Below are 23,785 nucleotides of genomic sequence, written 5' to 3' on the forward strand. Positions count from 1 at the left end.
CTGATGATGCGCCGTGAAAACCCTCTATATCAGCACAGGCGTTACAAACATACTTTTATGATATGGATTCGACAGCACCGCCACAAACAGTGAGTAACAGTGTTCATTAATGCCTGATCTGTGATCAGTGATTTCTGATATGTGACAGCTCCGGAAAAAAAGGGAGCGTTCTTTGATCGCTCTCTGTAGTTTAATCACAATTTAAATAACAAATTTGTTTCATGCAACTAAGAGAAACAACGTGAAAATTATCGTTTAGTCACTGGCTTGATTCACTGATGCATAAACAGTATTAAACGATTTAGAAAGAAAGTCTTTTTTTTCGAAGCGCTGAAAAAAAAAATGTTCAAAGCGTGTATGAGAAGGAAATCAAGTCAGCCGACCTGCTATATGTAACTGATTCTGAACGAACTCGTCTTTGAGATGAACGTTTTCTATCTCATTTCTAGTCAATAAAATGTTAATACAATCGTACATATTTGACCATTAATTTTGTGACATTATAAGGGAAGCCGAGCTGTGTGTTTGCTTGTGTGTGTGTGTGTGTGAGAGAGAGAGAGAGAAAGAGAGAGAGAGAGAAAGAGAGAGAGAGAGAGAGAGAGAGAGAGAACGGTGAAATAGGAAAAATTACACATGTAAATTCAAAGTGAGAATTAGAATACACCCTTTACTTAAAATCATTCTTTTTTTTCCCTTCTTGGACAACCAACCAATCACAGTCTTCAAAAGATTGTGTCATACATACACAGTAAAAAATGGGGTGTTAATATTTCAGAGTAAAGTTATTTTAACCCAGATAGAGTATTTTCAACATTTTGGGGAGTAAAACTGCTCTTTTAGTGGAGTTAAAAGTGAGTGTAAAAATCTGCAGAAACGCAGTGACAATTTCAACTCTACAGTAGTGATAAATACCCACCACTCTGCTGTGCTTGTCAAACGTGCTGCATTTCAGTGGAGGAAGATTGCGAAGGAGCAACGCTAGGCCACTGATATTGCTCGGTGAGTAACATCCTGTGTTGTCCACACCAAAACTGTATTTTTTAACTTTACATAATTTTAAAAGTGTGCTGATATTAGTTGAGGTCATATTACAAGTTATAGGAATCCGTATCGGTAACTGTGTTTCTTTATACATAAATTGTTGCAATATTTTTATATATTGGTAATGTTAGCATGCTTCTGATAGTTAATGTTGGTCTTTTAAATGATAACTTAGATCACTGATTGCATGATGTGTTTGTTTAACATGGCTTAACAATTTTAAAGGGTTACTGTTCAAACTAAAATAGCTAATGTGCTAGCTAACTTTGGAACAGTTATTTGGTAGCTAATGGGATACCGTGCCTCTTAACTTTAACTAGCCTGTTAATTAGCTGCAGAAAATAGCCTAACGTTATATTCAACCAGCACAACTTTGTCTTCTTCAGCCGCCCTTTGTAATTGCAGTGTAACATCTAAGTAATGCATAGTGCATGAGAGAAATAAATAGGTAACTCTTAGTTGAACCAGCGCTAAATTATGATTTTGAATATATATTTTCTTTGCTAACAGGGGCAAAATGCTGTTGTGTGTTCAATTCGGGGAAGAGCAGAAATAAGTCAAGCTGTCTGAGCTGACATTCGATGCTTTCTTGAAAGAAGGTGGGTACATTACGTTAAAGCTATACTCTCTACATCACGGAGTGACACAATTAAACAGCTTTAACCTATTATGTTATGATATCTAGTTAGGTCAATAATCATATCTGTTGTGCTTTATATTTTCAGTTACATAAAATCGGCTGCAGATACCATGGTGACCAATGGTTTGAGGGTTCAAATGAGGGTTCAAAGTCTGTCTCAATGTAGCTTCAAAATCTCGATATGATCCCAGCAGAGAAATAAGGTTCTTATCTAGTTAAATGATCGGTCATTTTCAAAATAAAAATACCACAATTGTACGTTGTAGAATCTCAAGATGTGCCACATGTGCCGTCATGATGTCGTAAAGGTCCAATTGTGGTTAAAAATTATATTATTTTTATTTTGAAAACAGCCGATCGTTTCACTATATAAGACCCTTATTTCTCTGCAGGGATTGTCAGGTCTTTGAAGCTACATTAAGACATTTGACCCTTCATTTGAACCCTCAAACCATTGGTCACCATGGAAGTTCATTATATGGAGAAAAATCCTGGAATGTTTTCCTCAAAAAACGTATATTATTTTCGCCTGAAGAAAGAAAGACATGAACATCTTGGATGACATGGGGGTGAGTAACTTATCAGCAAAAACATTTTTCAAAGTGAACTAATTCTTTAACAGTTGTTTAAAATATATCTTCTATCACCTCAATCTTGTGATCTAATCTATTGTCAGAAGTTAGTCACCAAAACAATTCTGTTGAATGTGTTTTGTTGTAGGTTGAAACCAGTGTGCAGCAGCATCTAAACAACATCACCAAAAGCAGTCAGCCCTACCTTCTCGCCCAGGGATCCATACAGAGCACCATTCACTCCTACTTTATTGTGTTTGACAAGCATGCACTTCCATGCAAGGCAACAGGTTCAGTTGGAGATTTTGTCGAACTCTTTAAAGCCCATTACGTCTTTGGTACGTCATACAGTCCTTCATTCGCTCCATATGACATACAAATGTTATATGGAAGGAATGACACATCTCTCCTTGTCGTGCCATATTGCTTTCTCAGGTAAACATTTTTATGTTATACATGTTTCTGTCAGAGATAAGGCAATGGGTTTGCAATGTAAATTCAGTAACATTGAAATACTTGATTTTTTTACAATAAATTGTGAGTTCTGTGATCTAGTGTTATTGTGCTTGTTTTTATTTCGATAGTAGTTGATAGTTCTGTAATTCAGTAACAATGCATCTTATAATTTATATATACTTTTTAAAACACTGTAGAGAAATGAAAAGTAAATATTACACATAAAGTGTCATTTTTAAAAAGAGTAAAATTAACTCTATACTGTGTAATTATATTACTCTTAACAGTGTGATTACACTACAGTGTTAAATACTTTTACACATTTCATTGTTATTTTTTACACAATATTGAGTAGAATTAACTCTAAAAATTTGACACTGACCAAAGAGTAAATTTTACACTGATTTCGAGTGGGACCAAATGTTATCTGAAACAGAGTCAAATTCAACTCTTTAGGAGTTAAATTAACACTTCTGTTTTTACTGTGTAGCAACGGGGTCAACCCCGCCTCCTCGCCTGAGTTGCTCTCAGATATTTCCCGAATCGCTCTTAAGCTAAGACTCCTACGTAAAAGTTTTTAAGCTAAATTAAGAGTTTTCTGAGAGGATTCTTAGAATCTTTATGAATACGGGCCCTGATGTCCACAATCAGGGCCCGTATCCCTAGAGATTCTGAGAATCCTCTCAGAGAGCTCCTAACTTAACCTAAAAATTCCTTGCCAGGAGTTTTAGCTTAGAAGTGATTCCAGAACATTTTCAGTGAACTCTGAGCAAGGAATGGATGGAAAATCCTATCTTAGTGAGGAGTCATCATTTCAAAAGCTGTGATTGGTTGATCCTACAAGTTTGATGAAAATGAACTTTTGGTGATGACGAGCAAAGGATGCACCCTCAAATCAATAAACATAATTATACACTCTAATCTTATGCAGACTGTAATTGTAAATAATATTTCAAATTCAAGAAAATATCTGGAAAATGAAAATATGATGATTCGTGTCTTATTTGCTCATATTAATATCCTAGCTGGCATATTTTGTATTTTCACTCCCATATGGACCCCACTGAAAACAAAATGGCCTATCTCAAGGGGCTGTCCTTAATGAAGTAGAAATTACAACGTTACAACTCAGTGTGGTCTTAACGAGGGTAACACGGCTCAGCTTTTATCAATGTCTGTAATTGCTGGCTGGTTTATTTATGAAGGCTTGTTAACAAATATCCTACAAACACAGAAAATGGAGAAAAAAAGGAATCGCAAGCCGAACTGGACTGAGGAGCAAGGTTTGTTGCTGGCCCAGTTGGTGAAGTAATTGCATCTCTAAGGAGATCCACCACAAACATGATTCCTGCACGATCCAATCTGTAGCGTCTCAATAATTCCCTGTTATCCAGTGTTTGCAGGACATCTCTCCTGCCTCCTCTGTTGGCCATTTTGTGCAGCTGCTTAGGGGAACTCCTAAGCCACTAAAAGTCCTCTTCCCTGCTCTTATCAGGTCTCGCCTTAGGAGCCCTTTTAAGCGCTAGGAATCTTGAGGAATAGCTTTTATATTAACTGGGATTTTCGTGTCACTTTTAGGGGAAATTCTAAGAAAACGTCATGAATCTGAGAATATTCTTAGAATTTGGCCGCTATGAGCCACTTTTTGCACAAAAATTCTTTAGGGATACGGTCCCAGTTCTTTAGTTTTGCTCACATTCAGAGGGAGAGACAGTTGTCCTGGCACCATGATGTTAATTTCTCTACTTTATCCAAGTATGCGGTCTCATACAGAAGTCCCAGAACCACAGTATAATCAGCAAATTTGATTATAGATGTGGAGCTGTGCGAAGAAACGCATTCATGTGTACAGAGAGTAGAGAAGGATTCTTTAGGGTCTTCATGAAATGTCTGCAACATATTTTGGTTAAAATTCCCCAATGGCTGTGTAAATCCTTTTTACCATGTCAAAAACACCTCCATTCATAGAGTTCAAATGTATGAGACTGAAACAAAATACTTGATCATAGTTAGTACTATTAAAGAAATCTGATCTATGATTTGAAGCAGGGACACCCAGAGACCTTTGCGCTCACATGCAGAAAGTCCAAAACAGATTCATAGAAGTAATAACTTATAGAGACAGAGTGATAATCTGAAAACCACACCCACCGGGGGGAAAACAATCCAATTCTCCTCATTGACTTTGTATTGCAGGAAGCTGCCTCCTTGTCATTTCTGACTTTTAACAACAACATCAACAAAAAACATTACGATGTCTAAAAGCTGCTATGTGACAAAGTGTACAGTAAATAAGCTAAAAACAAACAGACCAAATTTTTATAAGCTGTCGACCCAAAAAAACTATCATTTAAGGACAATGGCACAAAGTGTCATATTACTCTGAGAACTGCGCCCACTGGATGCAAATTGTTACCGGCAACAGGAAACATTCATTATCTGTAACCATGTCAAAGGATTATTTCACCACCCTTTGTGAACCTCAGAGGAGGAGATATATATATATATATATATATATATATATATATATATATATATATATATGAGCATTCTGAACAAAACTGTAAACGCCCAATAGATGAACTATTAGCTTAATAATAAAGTTAATTACACTAGTCAAGGTGTGTGGTAATGAATGCGTGGATAACGGTTTCGAAATTCTTGAGAGAGAGAAAAGTTTTAACCGGGACCACTGCCGGCAAAATGGATGCATTAAGCAGGATTGTATTGTTGTGCCCCCCTTCCATAAATATTTTTAAAATAAAATAAAACACCTAATATAGGGGTCAAAATATAACTTTAATAAAATAAAAAAGTAAATAAATAATTTGTATTATTTACAAATTACAATTGTAGCTCTCTTACCTATGGCTATGACTTTGTTAATACAGTTGTTTAATTTATTTTGTGGTCTCAAGCATTCAGAAATCATGCAAAAGAAAATTAAGCATTTTCGAAATAACCATGGTTCCCTATCTGTCGGTTACTACGAGTTATGTCGACCGACAAATGGGGTCTCACTTGGGAGGCCAATCATCTCTGAATTTAAGAGAAAACGCCAATGAAAATTGGCTAGTGGATTAACATACCTGAGCCACTCCCGTGCCGACGGGTATAAATAGGGCGACAGATGCATCCACTCATTAGATTTTTGCTTCGGAGCCGAGTGGTTGTATGAAAGCTGTTATACTCCACAAAGCCATTCATCTGCTGTGTCGGGAAGCTGTTCTGGTTGGCGGTACGGCGCAAACAGCGGTGTCCCTTTCAGCGATTCCCCTGGGCGCTTCAACTAAGAGAGCAGATTTCCTAAAAGAGCAAATCGCGGATGATTCGCGTCTTTTTCAAGACGCCGTTTCGTCCGCGTCCTTTTGGATGCGGTCGTTTCCTGTTCTCTGACAACGGCCATGTTCGCTCTCTTCCGTGTCTGGGCATTCAGCACGCTGAAGGCGCGTTCGTGGATGGTTCATGCACGCACTGCGTGTGTGACCATGGCAACGCTGTGATCGCGTCTCCCCTTTCTTAAAGGGAAAGGAGCAGACCCCTCTGTCACTACCCGTTCTGGTTTCTCTGTCTCGAGCAGAGGACCGCCGGCTAGTGCTCTGGGAGATTTGAAGGTGACAGTGAGAGCTTCTCCGCCGGGCCACGCCCCACGGACCTCTTACCCCTTCCGCAGTGTTTGTCCTGTGCGCCTGCTGGGTGATTTTGCTGGGCTGTCTTATGGCAGTCCCAACGGGTCATTCAGTTTGCCGCCGGAGATCAGATGTCGATTGCAGCATCGGGGATGGGCTGTTGAACTCTGTGGATGAAGATTCGGCGGGGCTGCCCCCTTCGGGTGTTGTCGCCACTGCCGAATTGGACCCAGACTTGACAGCCTTGCTTGCCATGGCAGCTGTGAGCATCAGGATGGAGGTGAATGCTCCACCCAGCCCTGAGTGCTCATGGCTGTTTGATTGGTTCTCGGTGTGGAGCGCGTTTTACTCTGGTTCCTTTCTTCCCGGATGTGCATGGGGAAGTGATGTAGTCGTGGATGGCCCCTTTTACGGCCGGAAGCAGCTCATTTCGTTCCTCCGTCCTCACTACCCTCGATGGCGGGGCAGTTAGGGGTGTGTTGACATTCCCCAGCAGGAGAGTGCGATTGCGGTGCACTTGTGTCCGCAAAACGCCGCCAATTGGGGGGATTAGTCCGCGCCTCTCACCCAAGGCCTGTAAGCTGTCGGCCGCACTCGCTACCAAGGCTTACAGTGCTGCGGGCCAAGCTGTCTCTGCTTTGCATGCCATGGCTATCCTGCAAACCCAACAAGCCAAGGCTTTAACAAATGCAAGAGGGTAGGACCAACCCGAGGTTGATGCAGGAGCTGCGCATGGCGACTGACCTCCCCCTTCTGGGTGACGGAAGTCACAACGCAGTCCCTCGGGTAGGCGATGTCCACTCTGGTGGTCCAGTAGTGCCGTTTCAGGTTCAGCCTGGTCTGTATGAGAGACATTGACAAAGTGCATTTCTCGATGCTCCCATGTCCCAGGCTGTCCTGTGTGGTGACGCTGTCAGGGGCTGTGCCCAGTAGTTCCTGACAGAACAACAGCAGACTGAGGCCATACAGCACATCTCGCCACGACGTGATCCTCCGGTTGCCACCATTCCGTCGCAGGCAGTGCCTCAGCCTGCTCATCGCCGAGGGCGCCCCCCTGCGTCCTCCACACCAGCTCCGCCCCATGCTGAGAGTTCTTCGAGGCCGGCGCATCGAGCCCCGCGCAGGAGAGCGGCGCCCCCCGTGTCACTCCCGGCTGCGAAGTCCTCGAGGAAGTTGACTAAGCGGCCCTGACACGGGCAACTCGGAGATGCGGAGAACTGCTCTTCAGGAGATGGCGAAGACAGTGCCACTCCTTCCCCCAGAGGATGGCCGGGTGAAGAATCTTCAAGTTCTGTTCCGTCGCTGGTCGAACGGCCAGTGGCACCCACATTTTGATTAAAAGAGCAACTTCTCCTTCATCCGAGTTGCAAGGCTCGTGGGCTGACAATTAGTGACGCACAGCTTCCTCATTCTCACCCACGACGCCCCCTTTCGCCAGCGGCCAAGAGGTCGCGGTTCGGAGACACAACGCCTCTCCACGCGTCTCTGGCCAGTTCCTCTGGGAACACGGGGAGTGTGGTTGTGATGACCCAGGACGCAGTGCCTTCTGGGCCTTCCGGCACGACTCCCCATCGCTGCACCACTGCGGGTATGTCGACTGTCCCTTTGGTGCCACTTGTACGGAGCCTGGGAGCGTGGCTTGCGCTGCCCAACCCGTCACGCTGGCTCATCCGGACGGTCCGACTCGGCTATGCGATTCAGTTCGCCCGGCGACCCCCCAAGTTCAATGGCGTGCTCGAGACTTCAGTGGCAGTCCGGGACACCCCTGTCTTGCGCGAGGAGATTGCTGTCCTGCTGGCGAAGGATGCAATCGAGCCGGTCCATCCAGCCGAGATGAGGACGGGGTTATACAGCCCTTACTTCATCGTGCCCAAGAAAAGCGGTGGCCTTCGACCTATCCTGGATCTGCGAGTCTTGAATCGGGCCCTACACAAGCTCCCATTCAGGATGTTGATGCAGAAACACATTATCAAATGCGTCCAGTCCCAGGACTGGTTTGCAGTGGTCGACCTGAAAGACGCGTACTTTCATGTCTCTATCCTCCCTCATCACAGACCGTTTCTGCGCTTTGCTTTTGAGGGTCAGGCATGGCAGTACAAAGTCCTCCCCTTCGAGCTCTCCCTGTCCCCCCGTGTCTTCACGAAGGTCGCGGAGGGCGCCCTTGCCCCACTCTGGGAAGTGGGCATCAGGATCCTCAACTATCTCGACGACTGGCTCATTATGGCCCGGTCCCGAGAAGAGTTGTGCGATCACAGGGACTTCGTGCTCCGGCACCTCAGTCAGTTGGGGCTTCAGGTCAACCGGGAGAAGAGCAAGCTCTCCCCTGTGCAGAGAATCTCTTATCTCGGTATGGAGTTAGACTCGGTGAGTATGACGGCACGTCTCACCAGCGAGCGTGCCCAGTCAGTGCTGAACTGCCTGAGTTCCTTCAGAGGCAGGACAGTGGTACCACTGAAACACTTTCAGAGGCTCCTGGGGCATATGGCATCCGCAGCCGCAGTCACGCAGCTCGGGTTGCTTCATATGAGACCACTTCAGCACTGGTTACACTCCCGAGTCCCGAGATGGGCATGGCGCCGCGGTACACATCGTGTCACCGTCACACTGATGTGTCACCGCCTATTCAGCCCCTGGTCGGACCTTGCTTTTCTACGGGCCGGCGTGCCCTTAGAACAAGTGTCTCGGCACGTTGTTGTCACAACAGATGCCTCCAACTCGAGCTGGGGTGCGACATGCAACGGGCAGGCAGCTTCAGGATCCTGGATAGGACCTCGAGTTGCTGGCAGTGCATCTAGCTTTGCGACGGTTTCGTCCGCTAGTGCTGGACAAGCACGTGTTGGTCCGCACGGACAACACTGTGGCTGTTTCGTACATCAAACGACAGGGCGGTCTACGATCACGTCACATGTCTCAACTCGCCCGCCATCTCCTCCTCTGTAGTCAGACGTGGCTCAAGTCGCTGCGCGCTGTCCACATCCCAGGGGAGCTCAATCGTGCAGCCGACGCGCTCTCACGACAGCTCACTTTCCCCAGGGAATGGCGACTCCATCCCCAGACGGTACAGCTGATCTGGATTCAATTCGGGGAAGCCCAGGTAGACCTGTTTGCTTCCCATGAGTCCTCCCAATGCCAGCTGTACTATTAGACACTGTGCAAGGTCAGGGAGGACGAGGAACAGGTCCTATTGGTTGCGCCTTACTGGCCCACCCGGACCTGGTTTTCGGAAATTAATGCTCCTCGTGACAGCCCCTCCCTGGCTCATTCCCCTGAGGAGAGACCTTCTCTCTCAGGGGCTTGGCACCATTTGGCACTCGCGTCCAGATCTCTGGAACCTCCACGTGTGTCTTCTAGATGGGACGCGGCAGGCCTAAGTGATTTGCCCCCAGCGGTGGTAGACACTATCACTCAGGCTAGAGCCCCTTCTATGAGGCAGGCCTATGCTCTGAAGTGGAGTCTGTTCACGAATTGGTGTTCTTCTCACCGAGAAGACCCCCGGAGATGCTCGGTCAGTGTCGTGCTTTCTTTCCTGCAAGAAAGGCTGGAACGTGGGCTGGGTCAGTCCATATCGGTATATCCACGTCACCTTCCTATGGGTAGGATGTGGTCTCTGTAGCGGCCTCTCCTAAAGGCTTGCTTCCCCATTGTCTTGCCAGCTGAAAGAACAAATAGGGAAGATTTGAAGCAATCTTTCACCGAAGGTTGAAATCGTTTCCATTTACTTTATGTGGGCGGAACAGCAGCATGGCCTTCTCCAGCAGTGATGTACTCACCTTTTGGCCCCTTCGGTACCAAGGTCAGTGAATTTGTGCTGGGGCTTTGGGAAGGTTACGACCTTAAGCGTAGCTTTTGTGGCACGCCAGGGCTTGTCAACAATTGCAGCGCCACAGGGTTGTGACGAGGTTCAGGTTGTGGCGTTTTCCATAGGACCCCGTTTGTCGGTCGACATAACTCGTAGTGACCGACAGATAGGGAACGTCTCGGTTACATACGTAACCCTCGTTCCCTGATGGAGGGAACGGAGACGTTATGTCCCCATGCCACAACCTTGAACCATTCGCTGTTGCCGGGACACGTTCTCGGCTCCTCAGCGTAAAACCTAATGAGTGGATGCACCTATCGCCCTATTTATACCCGTCGGCACGGGAGTGGCTCAGGTATGTTAATCCACTAGCCAATTTTCATTGGCGTTTTCTCTTAAATTCAGAGATGATTGGCCTCCCAACTGAGACCCCATTTGTCGGTCGACATAACGTCTCCATTCCCTCCATCAGGGAACGAGGGTTACGTACGTAACTGAGACGTTTATTTTTGTAAGGGTTGTGGTGTCCACATGTTTTTTGTTGGGCTGTGTCATCCATAGCAAAAAGCTGGCCAAAAATGAAAGATTAAGTGAATATTTGAATTAAACGTTTAGTCAGTGGCCTAAACAAGGATTTGTATATCCTGTAAGTGTAGCAGCAGCAATTACCCTTTGGCCTACATTATGTATTTTAACAGTGTTATTAACTAATCATTATTGTTTCATTGTTTTTATATAATGCATTTTGTGTCATTTAAAGGCTATTGATGGCTTAGGTCTGTTTTTATAACCAAAAGAAATTATTATCGTAATACTTCTTTGTAAATTATAATTTAAAGTAAGAAAACCATGGCTTATTTGCAGTTACCCTGGCTATAAGAACAATGATTTTTAGTGTTATTCTTGTTAAAACCATGGCTAATTTTTGTAAGGGAACATGGAAAGTCAGAAAATATTATGCAATGGTGGTGGCGAAATTATTTCTGACATTAATACAAATTATTAATGTCAACAGCCAAAAAATGTTTTACAGGATTGTGCCTGGAAGTGATGCTTGGGCTTCAATTTTACATTTAACAAATGATCTACAATTTATTTAAATAAATATAAAAAATGTTTAAGGTGTGTATTCCTCCTCAGATGCTATTGAGCATTCAGCCCTTCTACATACTCGTCTGAATGAACGAATTGAGTCATTAAACCAGATTTTCAGTTCTGAAGATTTTTCTTCAGAACGCTTACATTTCAAAGGAGCAACGTTGTTAACAATGTTTAAACTAGAGTTAGTAAAGTGATTGGAACGCTCACCAGCATTATATTCTGAATTCCAAAACTTTTCAACAGACGATTCAACAGCTGTGTATATACTGCAAAACCGCAAAAAAATACAGGTTATTGGAGAAAGATTACAAGACGATTGGGCCAGGACAGAAACCTCAAGATGTGCAAAGAAAAGTAGTAGCGAATATCACAGATTTGTGATCAGAAAAGCCAATGTCATTAATCTCCAAATTTGTGATAGAAAGACATGTGAGAAAACCAGATCCAAGGTATGACCATGATTATGTGTCAGACCTCGCACCCATTGAGATAAACTGAAACAATCCATACGATTGCAAAAGTCCTTGGATAACGGTTTAACAAGGCAACAAACATGAATGTTAAAATCACCCAGTAATACAATCTTTTCATACTTTGATGCAACATTCCCAATAAACTCTGCAAATTCATTCAAAAAAGCATTGTTAGGCTGTGGAGGTTGATAGACAACTACACACAGTACTGGATTTACCAAGTTTATTAAGAGTAGTTAAACCTCAAATCTCTTATAGAGATCTGTCGGAACAGTGCGACAATGAAAGCTATTTTTTAAAAACAGCAGCCAGTCCTCCCTGCATTTAGTCAAATAACATCTTGAAAAAAAGTCTAGTTACAAAAGTCATTTAGTCAAGAGGAGAATAAATGACAGACAGGAGCGATATTAGGCATATTCTGTAATCCGTAGCTTCTGCTGACTGTCGTATGTGCATTCAGTCCTGCTGATGACATAGGCGTAGCATACACTCCAGTGAGAATATGCTAGTCTCGTGAGAACCGATGTTTGTTTACAGGAGCAAAGGAAATAAAATTTACTTACTTTAGCAAAGGAAAAGCGGTCTCCTCTTAGCTAACATCAAAATCCTCCCACATTTTTCTTTACAAATCTTTGTGTGTCAGTAAGCGGAAGCTAAAGATCACAGTTTATAAAGTTTTAAATATGGATATTTTGCTTACAAAAATGCAATGATTCATTACAGTAGGCCTTTATTCACCCATCAAGTTAATATAACTCTGATTGGATTTTTCTGAAAAAAAAAGTCATTTATACCTAGGATGGCTTGAGGGTGAGTAAATCATGGGTGTTTTAAGTTTTTGGGTGAACTATCCATTTAAATTACAATACAGAGTGTTTTTAGACTTTAGGTTTTAAGTAGGGATGCACCAATACCACTTTTTCCAGAATGAGGCTGATATTATACTTTTACTTTAGGTACTTTCCAATACCGAATACCGATAGCTGTATTTCCATTGCATTTGTAATTTTGTTAAAATACTGGGTATAGTGTTAGTTGGTTTAGTTGATTTAGCTAATAGAGGTTTCCTTTAGTCATTTGCTAATAGAGTGAACCGAAATGTGCACACTCGCATGCTCTCTCTCTCTCTCCTTTCCATCAAGTAACTAACTTGTGCACTAATTTACCTACTTGCTTTTGATATATCTGACAGAACTACAAACATTCCCGTATGTCCAGTTTCCATTTTAGTGTAATGTTATTTTAAGGTTAGCAAAATGTTCCTGCAACATTCTCTCAGTCATTCAAACTCCTGCTGTGATCAAGCACTGAAAGAAAGAGAAATAATAACACAAACTACAACTTTCTTCAGCCACAGTCTTAGGTGAACTGAAGATACAAGACTTTAAATCTCTCAAGATCTGAATAAACAACTCCACAAACAGCATTACCAGCTTCACTTGTAATAATACTAACCAGAATGATTTTATTTCTGTCATGCATCTACAGAAGTTCTTATTGAGAATTCACAGAGGTTAAGATGTTGATGTCTTAATTAAAATGTTATTTTGAGATCACCATCATAGAGATCAGGGTTTGCTTCAGTTATGCTCTAGACCATCAACTTTTGCTGCAATACTTTTTTTCTGCAGTTGCTTCCACAAAACATTTCTGCATATATAAAGCAGATCAACAAGTCTGTATTAATAACAACCGACTGCAATAAAATGGTTTAAATGACCCAACTGATTTAAAAATAAATAATTTGAAACACTGTTGTGGTTTGTACACTGATGTTTAACAGTGAATAAATATTGTTTTTGCAATTTTTTGTTAAAAACATGTTTTAGATTATTTATACACTCACAGACATCAACATTTGGCGTATTAAACACAACAATGGTGACATGTTTCATGCCAGCATACAAAACATGTTCATGGCTCCCAGCATGCATTGCTGCAATTTTTTTCGGGACTGTCACCACTGTTGAAGATTGTACGACAACAATACAAAATACAACATTTAACCAGAGCAAAGGCAGCTACAACTAGGAGTGAAGGTGGAGCATCAGCCAATCATCTGTAAATATTTTTTAATGTATCATTCCTTTCTAAGTTTGTATTAGAGGTGTGCGATACCGCTAGATTTGGTATCGATCCGATACCAAGTAAATACAGGGCCAGTATCGCCGATACCGATACCAATACCGATACTTTTTAATAATTAAGGTGGATGCGTCTTCAACCTAAATCTAAATGAATTTTCATGACTTTTAATTTGTTTTTGTGATTTGCATTTTGGGTTATTAATAAGTACTACAAAAGCTTTTGTTCAGAAACAACTTTTGGTTACTTCTGATTTATTTAAATAAACAAAGTTACAAAATGATTATGTCACAAATATAAAAAATGTAAAAACAAATTCTCTTTTCAAGTAGCATGTTAATAAAAAAAATGTTTCTCCTCTTTAGTGCACTTCTTTTCAGGATTTTTTTCTTAAAGTCACAAAGTTTTACTTCACAATGTAAAACAAATTCTCCTTATACAAAATTCCTGAAGCCGACATCTTCCACTATGGAAAGAGGCTGCAGGTCCTTCACAATCATTTCTGATAGGCGCCTTGTAATATCCACTGCTCTTGGAGAATCAGCTATTGATAAAATAATAAAAATAATTAAGTCTGGTGCACATCTAGGTGAAGTTTAAATATAGAAACTAGTATCCCTTTCACAGCTAACACAAAAAGGGTAGATCGGCCTGAAAATACAGCCATACAACGCTCCTCTTTCTCTCCGCCTCTGACTGACTGCTGTTAGAAATGCGCGGCTGAGCGGTGCGCGCGCCTGACTGCTGGTGGTAGCGCTAGTGGTGAGTCACGTGACGGTACAACACAGGAGAGGGGGCGGAGAGCAGTGTCGATCACGAACAGCACTTTTGAGAGCTTGCTCTGCTCTGTGACAGCAGCAGCATATTGACAAACACGGCCAGGTCGCAAAACGAGAGAAACTGAAACTTAAGTATCGATATTTTCCCGTTGGTATCGATCAATACCGATACCAACGTTGGTATCGATATTATCGATATTAGTATCGATCTGCCCACCTCTAGTTTGTATATTATACAGTACATACAATATACATTGTTATGAATGTGTGGGAGTATGTGGTAGAAAAACAATAATTAAATGTTACAAATGCTACTTTCTCTATGTATAAACACATATAAAACATTTTTATTTTATTTAATTTTTTTTTTTTTTTTTTTTTTTTTTTTTACAGGGTCAATGCCTGCAGCCCATAGAAGATTTTTTTTCTCTTCATGGTGCATCTCTCCGTTGGTCTGACACAAAAGGGATCTGGCTCACAGATCTGATATTCATCAGTCCACTGTGAGTCGAACTATTACAATCTGGGCAAATGTTCTTTTTACCATTCTTGGATCAGTGCACATCTGGATGTCTGGGGAGACGGTCAAGGCTCACATGCAAAAGGAGTTCCAGGACTATCCAGACAAACAAGTGGTAATTGTCTGCACAGAGCTGCGGTGTCAAACTCCATTCTCTCACCTGCTTCAAAGTGAAATGTTTTCCTCTTATAAATCCCACTGCACCTTCAAGGGGTTAATTGGCATGGCACATGGCACAGTTGCCTTTATGTCATCCCTGTATGCAGCATCCATCAGTGACAAGGAGCTACTCAAGCAGTCTGGTATTTTGTCTTTGCTGAAACCTCAAAGGTTTTCTTGAGGACAACTGTGTGCCATGCAAAGTATACAGACTGCTTACCTGTTAAAAAGCGCACAGATGTCAGCTGATGAGGTAAAGGGAACTTAATCCATTACTCGAATGAGGGTCCATGTTGAGCGTCTCATTCGCAGTGTGAAACACCACCATCTGTTTGATAGTCATTCCTCTTTCCATCACAGGGAGCATCAACTAGCTATACACTGTTGCTTGCCTCCTTGTGAACTACCAGAATGGACCCTTGGTAAAAGCATTGGCAAAGGATTAAAACCTATTAACGTGCACATAGACATGGGCGTACTGAACTCTCCTTTTTTGCATGTGTCAATATTTACAAGTACAAATGAAATGGTTAAAATTTAATCTTGACAAACTATATATTAAATTTATAGTCTCATGTAGCACGTTTAGTCCAACAAAGCAATAACTTTGTAATATGGATGATAATAACTTTGTTTAGTTTCAGTTCTTCAGGAACAGAATTGTTTGTGCCTGTTATCGAATGACTTGCGCTCATTCAAAACAAAAAATTGTATGTTGAATGTGCCTGTATCTGCATGATTACCATCTGTTTGATCACAAATCAACTTGCTATTACTGTTTAATCACAGCTATCAATGTGAACTCCGTCTATAAGAATAGAGTGTGATTATTGACTTTATGGCGCATTTATATGAATACCATCTATATAACATGTTTATTGTATCCTGTACCCACTAAATTACTGAAAGAGCTGTAACCTGTAGTCGAAGAACCGCTCCTCAATATTATTAACTCGTCATTATCTTTAGGTCACGTCCCAAAACCATTCAAGCTGGCAGTTATTGAGCCTCTGATTTAAGAAACCAAAACTAGATCCTATTGAAGTGGCAAATTATAGGCCTATTTCAAATCTTCCATTTATGTCTAAAATTTTAGAAAAAGTTGTGTCTGCTCAATTGACCACCTTCCTGCATAAAAATGATCTATATGAAGAATTTCAGTCAGGTTTCAGGCCCCACCACAGCACAGAAACTGCACTTGTTAAAATTACAAACGACCTGCTTCTTGCGTCAGATCAAGGATGCATCTCATTTCTAGTTTTACTTGATCTTAGTGCTGCGTTCGACACCATAGATCATGACTTACTCATAGATCGATAACAAAACTATACAGGAAATCAAGGGCAGGCTCTAAGATGGTTTAGATCCTACCAGTCCGATCGTTACCATTTTGTTTATTTAAATGGGGAGTCATCTTATATATCACCAGTAAAATGTGGAGTGCAACAAGGATCTGTCCTAGGTCTCCTTCTATTTTCAATATGCATGTTGCCCCTTGGTAATATTATCAGAAAATACAGAATTACCTTACACTGTTATGCTGATGATACTCAGCTATATATCTCAATGAGACCAGATTCAACTTCTAAATTATCTAAGTTAACAGACTGTGTTAAAAATGTAAAAGATTGGATGACCAATAATTTTCTCCAATTAAATTCGGATAAGACAGAGATATTAATTATTGTTCCAATAAACACTGCACAGAATCTTGTAGATTACAATTTGCAACTAGACAGATGTACTGTTACTTCCTCTACAGTAAAAAATCTGGGTGTAATATTAGACAGAAACTTGTCTTTTGAAAATCATATTTCCAATGTTACAACAACTGCATTCTTCCATCTTAGAAACATTGCCAAGCTATGAAACATGTTATCTGTTTCTGATGCAGAAAGCTAGTTTATGCATTCATGACCTCTAGACTGGACTATTGTAATGCTCTTCTTGATGGTTGCCCTGCTTCTTCAATAAATAAGCTACAGTTAGTCCAAAATGCAGCAGCTAGAGTCCTTACCAGGTCAAGAAAATATGATCATATTATCCCAATTTTTTAGATTGGCTATCTATTAAAGTTCCCCTTCTTCGTGATTCCATGTTTTAAACTTTATTTAGTGTGTAATGTTGTTGTTAGTTCAATGCCAAGCGAGATATTTGATTTAACAGAATTCGCCTACAAAAAACGACCCGTTTGGACTACATCCCTCTAGTTCCTGCAGTAATGACGCCACTAAAACAGTTTTTTGACTAACATCCGCCCACGTGAATTCACAAAAAGGGGGGCGTGGCCTTGTTGCGCTCCGACGGAGAAGAAGGACGAGCTGGTTTGTGTTTGTTGCCATGTCGTTGAAACGCTTTTATTTTCATCTTTGAGTCCGATCACCTTTGTTTGGGCTTCCCAGGGATGCTGTACTTGGAGATTAATCATTACAATTTATGTTTAACTCAGTTCCGGAAAATAATAATCCACATGTAAAACTAGGACAGCTTGCTGAGGACAACTTTCTCAATCTCAATCAGTTTAATGCCGGATTCGCACAAAGATTATTCTTGAAAGATGGAGCAGCTCCCTCTTTGTCTGGAGAAGGCGTTGTTTATGGACCACAACCGGTAAGTGTATTTTATTATTTAAGTTGGTGCGTTTAACAGTTTCTGTAACTTATTAAACAAAGGGCAACGCTGTTTAGCTTTGTTAACTAGAAACTGTGCAAAAAAACGAATGCGATTTTCATGCACATCTCGTCAGTAAAAACGCTCCTGTGACTATAAATACATCTCCAGCACATGCTCCTGCCCACTTGCTTCTCAAAACTACTCCAAAACTAGTCCAATCGCGTTTGCAGGAGGGCAGCGTGCGTTCAGCTGCTGTCGAATCACAACACAGGAACCGCTGGCCCAATCAGAACTTGTTACGTATGTCTGAAGGAGGAGCTTTACAGAACAAGGAAGTCATCAGCCCATTTTCACGACAGTGAAAACAGCGGTATACAGATAGGTGAATTGTGTGAAAAATACTGTTTTTTTACACGCGAAACATGAACACATGTTATATTGCACACTTTAAACACAATCAAAGCTTCAAAAAAGTAACTTGGAATTACACAAGCGCCAGTCTGAATACAGAACACCTAAAAAGAGATGATGCTGATCCTAAGAGGACCTTAGATGATGCTAACCCTGAACAAACAAACAGAACTAACAAATATTGGTACAAGTGTGATTGCATTATATAATAATTATTAATTATTAATAATATTAACAATGTCACCACTTATAAGCTACTACTAAATATTGTAGAAACCTTTTGCTTTGTAACGATTTGTGTTGTCAAAGCGCTATACAAATAAACTTGAATTGAATAACTGGCTATCAGCACGTCAACACATGATAATTGACTCTATGACCAGAATTCATTGTAAATGCTGCATTTCTAGCAATTTCAGGATGGTCTGTAATTGGCATATTATGAACCCCTGCTCTTTCTGCTAACTGGATGTGGGCGGAGACTATTACAAACACCTTCACCCCAACAAAAGTGAACAAGCAGAAGTAGCAATGCATCAACTTACAAAGCAAGCTCCATGACACAAAAGTATTATTGAATAAATATTATAATTTTTACAAAGCATTCTACAAAACTAACTAAATGTAACAGCATACAAAGTTACATATTTTTATTTTTCTTATTTATTTTTCTAGTGCTCAAATAAATCACTTATATTATGTCTAAGTTGCTATCTATTGTTTTATAATTGAAGAAAATATGCAGTGGTATATTTAATGACTGAAATAGTTTGTAGAACCCTTCAATACAGTTATATTTTACACCGTTATATAGCTGTTACTGAACTATACTTCAAAGTGAAACGTAGTATGCAAGCTCTGAAACCCACCGTTGCCCTGCTGCATTGAGATTAGCAGTTTTCATGACATATGTCAACAGGTTGTTATCACTGTAGATAATTAAATGTGGCACATGAAACAGGTAGTCATGGAAACGCTGTGTGATCGCAAATTTGAGAAATGATGCGGTCCACTTAGCAGGCTCCCTTAATGTCTGATTTCACGTAGAACTACTGTTTTTCTCCCAATAAGTTAATATACAGCCTATTATGATAAAGTTGTAAGAATCTGAGTGCTTCATAGTAACGTACTACAGTGATATCTCTTCAGCGCACAAGCGCGAGCTGGTCAAACTACAATGCAGAATATTAATAACTATGACTGGGATTGTTAATTATACAAAATTTTACTAAATTATACTAAAACGCTATGTATTTTTAGAGTTTAGATGGCGTGTTTCTTCAAATTGTTTCATGAAGAATGCGTCCACAAAAGGAGTTCGCATTCAGAGCCCCACAGATATGTTCATGTGCATTTGGGCCCTTATGTTGTATAAATAATGAAGCATATTCTATATGAAATTGAAGTTATGAAGTTGAATTCCATTGATTAACCCTTATGCGTTGTTGGGGACGTTTTCGTCCACTAGGTGGTAAAGTTGAGTCTTATCTTGGCCACAACTTTCTCTGTGTTTGAGCTTATGGAATGATTTTTGGTGACAAATCTTATTTTTAAATTTTTCAAACACTCAACGGTGCACTGTGGGCAACTTCACTACCCTTTCGGTATGTTCGTGGATGAAAACATCCACTCAATTAAACTGCTGTTAAAATGTATCAGATATATATATATATATATATATATATATATATATATATATATATATATATATATATATATATGTTTATATATATATATATATATATATATATATATATATATATATATATATATATATATTAATCAACCTCAGTCCTGATCAAAACTACCAAATGTTTTTAAAAAAATCCAAGATTTTAACTCTTTAATTACCAAGTTCATAAATGATGTCACTGATTTGGGAAAAAAAAACACACAAAATGACATATTTTCAATATAAAAAGTGATTGTGGACTGGATATTTTTTTGACTTTTATCAAAGTCTTGGGCATGTCAAAGATTAATAACAAGATTGGCTTTGATGCATTGTTAGTTTTTGTGCAGCATTAGATTTAATTTTTTTCTGCCTCATTTGTTGTTGGTGGCTGTTTTTGCCCCATTGACTTCCATTATAATTTTTTGATTGCAAATCCATGACACCATATAATCATGCATTCTTGATTGTTTGTGATTTTCCCTTTTGGGATGAGATAAACATTTTTATTTTTACAGTTGATCACTAGGTGGAACCATTAACCCTTTAGATAGGCCTGTGCAAAAAAAAAAAAAAAAAAAAAGAAAACCGCTTAGTTTTTGGCTTGTATATGGAGTTATATGGAGTATAACAGCAAATTATAGTGTTTGTGCGTGTGAGATTCTTGATGGTTGATGGTTTTCCCTGTTGGGAAGAGGTAACATTGGTTATTTTTACAGTTGATCACTAGGTGGGACCATTAACCCTTTAGATAGGCCTTTACAAAAAAAGGCTTAGTTTCTGGCTTGTATATGGAGTTATATGGAGTATAATAACAAATTATAGTGTGTGTGTGTGTGAGAGAGAGAGAGATAGAAAGAGAGAGAGAGAGAAAGAGAGATGGTGTGAGAGAGACCTTTGTGCCTTGATGAACAGTATCTGAAAAAAATCCAAATATGCACCTCATGCTTTCAGAACTACATGGAGTAAACAATAAAAAAAGAAGTGTGTTTATGCACCTGCTGCCTTTTGATGGTGAAAAGTACAGATGGCCTATATGTAAAATGCTCGTCTTTTCTTGATGGTAAAGCCAGTTTAAAACCTTAAAGAGCCAGTAAGATGAAAATTCTAAGCTTCCTATCACTGTTTATAAATCCTGTACAACAGGTTTAAATCAATCCAAGGTTAAAAACTTTGTCATTTTGTCAAAATATAATTTTAAAATTACCTCAATTCTCAGAGATCCCCAAACTGTTCGCGCGAAGCTGTTCAAAAGATTCAGTTTCCTTAAACCCCACCTTTCGGTAGCATACTGTGTTCTGATTGGTCAACTAACATAGTCAGGTTTGATTGGTTGTTCCGCACACAACTTCACGGTAAACAATGCATTAGCATCTTTTTGGGGTGAATTATGTCTTATTCCTCTCATCGCGAAGCCTACAATAAAATAAAAAACTTGAACAATCTTGCTGCTTTTTCTTCTGTGTGGGTGTATTCAAGCCGCACGCTTCAGTTTGAATCTGAATAGCGCTTTCAGCGCGGGGCGTGGTCACATGAGATATAATGAAGGGAGACGTGATAGATTGGACATCAAATTGATTTCATATGGATTACTTTATCACAGAATATCTGTTTTCGACAGCAGTTGTTTTAAAGTAGTAAGTCAAGCTTTCTATAGATATCTCTCTCATGTCTCTTCATTGAGTATTCACGGAGTTACACTTCATTTTAATGATGTGTTTGTAAATGAAGATCAGCGCCGACTTTTTCAGGGTTATCAGGGGAATAACGCATATCCGCGTTAATCGACTCCAGAGGGTTTTAACATATAACTGTTAGTGCTAGCGCGACATACTGATAAGACGCTTGGGAGAAAACAAATACATGTGAAAAAATCATGTAAAAAAATCTACTTTGCATCAAATTTATGAACAATGTATTACAAACCAAAATGCAATACCAACTTCAAAAAAGATGCAGCTCGTTGGAGGGGTCAAGCTACATAATAATTTCTAAACTTTGGTACAAGTCAAGCCCTTTCTCGTGTTGCTTGCTGCTCTTCTCACCATTAAATGACCAGCACGATGGCATGCAAGTGTTTAAATCCACATACTTTGCTTTTGTTTAGTCTATTCGCTTGTTAAAGGGGGGGGGGGGGGTGAAATGCTCGTTTTCACTCAATATCCTGTTAATCTTGAGTACCTATAGAGTAGTACTGCATCCTTCATAACTCCAAAAAGTCTTTAGTTTTCTTATATTTATAAGAGAAAGATCTGTACCGTTTTTTCCCGGAAAAACACGAGCGGCTGGAGGCGTGACGTGTGGGCGGAGCTAAAGAATCACGAGCGCGAGTAGGCTTTTGCGTTGAGAGCGCTAGAAAGTGTGACATTACCGTGAGGAAAAAACCATCATCCAAAAAAAACCATGGCTAACAGTAAGATTCAGCCGTATATTTATGATCCAGAATCAGATTCCGAGGCTGAAATTGAACAAGAGCAGCAGCATCAATGACTACAGCAGGACGTCTCTGTGTGGTATGTATTGAAACTGAATATATTTGCTTAGCGGTTTTGGAAAATGACTAAGTTCCACTTTATGTCATCTTTTTTTTTTTTTAAGGTGTACATTCGGAAAGTGCAGTTTTATACCAACATCGCATTTTGTTTACTTGATGTGCTTACATACCTATAGTTAAGTTGACAACAGAGATATTTTTAGCAGTTTTAATCACCGCCTGCAGTTCCAACACACGATCGTGACCCTTTTCATTTGGACTGCATTATCCTTAAGAAATAAACAATATACAAATCCGGCGTCAAACTGGGCCTAATCTGTGCAGGGTTGTCTTGCCCTGGCAACCAAAAACACACTTCTTTTGTGACATTTCGCTCTCGCTCCGATTAGTGAATGTCTCTGCTCTGCTCTACGGGAGCGCGCACTCTTCTGGGAGAAGTGCCCTTAGGACCCATATAAGGAAATTCCGCTCCATCTAACGTCACACAGACCCATACTCGAAAAAAACTTTCCGAAACTTGTGACAAACCGGAAGGAGTATTTTTGGAACAGAAATACTCCTTCAAACGTACAACTTAATTTTTTAAACGTTGTCCATGTTTAGCATGGGAATCCTACTTTTTAACAATGTAAAAAACTCAGTATGCATGAAATAGCATTTCACCCTCCCTTTAAGTCTGATGTCACGTAGCAGCACACCGTGTCCAAATGCTCTATCAGTTACCACGAGAAAACAACAAAAGGTGCTAATATAAACTCACAATGTGATAGAGTACTAGTGAAAAAGGATATAATCTTAACCTTTAACTCCATATCGAAGACCCAGATAGCCAGACAATGAAAATATAAATATAAAAAAATATATAAAAAAAAATTGTGTTTGGGACACTGTGAGCCCGGAGACTGTAGTGTATACCGTAAGTTTGAAAGCGTTTAGCTTAAATTATCAATATGAATAAACAGTGCTCATAAACGGCTGCTGAGGTCATATTCTCAAGTGAAGCGAGCTGAGGCCTGGACCTGGAAACAGCGCTTCTTACGTCATCACTTAACAACCGAATACTTTCAACACCATTAAAAGGCAGCAGGTGCATAAATACACTTTTGTTTACTCCATGTAGTTCTGAGAGCTGAGGTGTATATTTTGATTTTCTGAAATACATCAAGGTAAGTGAGCAAAGGTCTCTCTCAAACACTCTCTCTCTATCTTTCTCACACATACACACACAATACAATATGCTGTTATACTCTATACAGCTTTATATACAAGTCAGAAATTAAGCTTTTTTTGCACAGGCCTGTCTAAAGGGTTAATGATCCCACCTAGTGATCAACTGTAAAA

At 40.3% G+C, this 23,785-nt stretch overlaps 1 protein-coding gene across 1 annotated transcript in view; it reads right to left on the reverse strand.

Moving 5' to 3' along the window:
- The window catches only part of LOC128017571 (fucolectin-5-like), a 257,634-nt gene that overhangs the window by 119,031 nt on the left and 114,818 nt on the right, over nt 1-23,785 (reverse strand). The gene's annotated exons all lie outside the window — the stretch shown is intronic.

Source organism: Carassius gibelio, chromosome A7 (genome assembly GCF_023724105.1).
Source record: "Carassius gibelio isolate Cgi1373 ecotype wild population from Czech Republic chromosome A7, carGib1.2-hapl.c, whole genome shotgun sequence".
NCBI classification, from domain to species: domain Eukaryota; kingdom Metazoa; phylum Chordata; class Actinopteri; order Cypriniformes; family Cyprinidae; genus Carassius; species Carassius gibelio.